General features: G+C 42.5%; 1 protein-coding gene across 1 annotated transcript in view; it reads left to right on the top strand.

Annotated features, from left to right (window-relative positions):
• Positions 1-877, top strand: part of LOC107568158 (thrombospondin type-1 domain-containing protein 4) — a 44,165-nt gene that overhangs the window by 27,353 nt on the left and 15,935 nt on the right. The window lies entirely within an intron of this gene.

Raw genomic sequence — 877 nt, 5'->3', positions numbered from 1 at the left:
AAAAATATCCATATTCAAAACGTAATAATCACTTTAATGTAGCTTGCCCCAACAGTTGTACACAGAAGCAGCTCCGGGAGCATGACGTATGAGGTCGGCTTTCCGCAGGCGCCGCTCAGAAGTGATGAACGCGGAAGCACAGCGGAGAGATCAAAACAAAACAACGGTCACTAATTAGAAGTACAAAACGAGGATTTGTAAAGAAGAATGTCGGAGGATTTCGAAGAGGAGACTGGTTTTCCTTTGCTAAAGTAAGGAAACATTGCTTCCTTTGCTCCTGTTAACAAATGTTGGTTTTCACGAGACTCACCGGCGCATGCGCAGCGCTGAACTCATACGTCATGCTCCCGGAGCTGCTTCCGTGTACAACTGTTGGCGCAAGCTACATTAAAGGGATTATTACTTTTTGAATATGGATATTTTTCTTACAAAAACACATCGATTCGCTACAGGAGGCCTTTGTTCACCCCCCGGAGCCATGTTAGACACTGTTTTTAATGGATGGGCGCTTTTTATTTAACTTCTTTTGGACTGATGCATGCAACACCCGTTGAGTGCCATGAAACAGCTTGAAAGATCAAAGAACATTTTTGATATAACTCCGACTGGATTTGTCTGAAAGAAGAAAGTCATATACACCTAGGATGACTTGAGGGTGAGTAATTTATGGGCTAATTTAAATTTTTGGGTGAACTAAACCTGAATACACACAGACTCATGGGGACTCGTGTCACGGTGGGGATCTAAATTGAGGTCCCACGCGTAAACAAGCTAATAAATCACACAGAATTAAGTTTTTTGGATATCTAAAAATGCACAAAGTCTCCTGTGAGGGGTAGGTTTAGGGGTAGGGTTGGTGTAGGGCAATAGAATATAC

Source organism: Sinocyclocheilus grahami, unplaced genomic scaffold (genome assembly GCF_001515645.1).
Source record: "Sinocyclocheilus grahami isolate Dianchi unplaced genomic scaffold, SAMN03320097.WGS_v1.1 scaffold1222.1, whole genome shotgun sequence".
NCBI lineage: Eukaryota > Metazoa > Chordata > Actinopteri > Cypriniformes > Cyprinidae > Sinocyclocheilus > Sinocyclocheilus grahami.
This window is presented reverse-complemented; position numbering and strand designations above follow the sequence as displayed.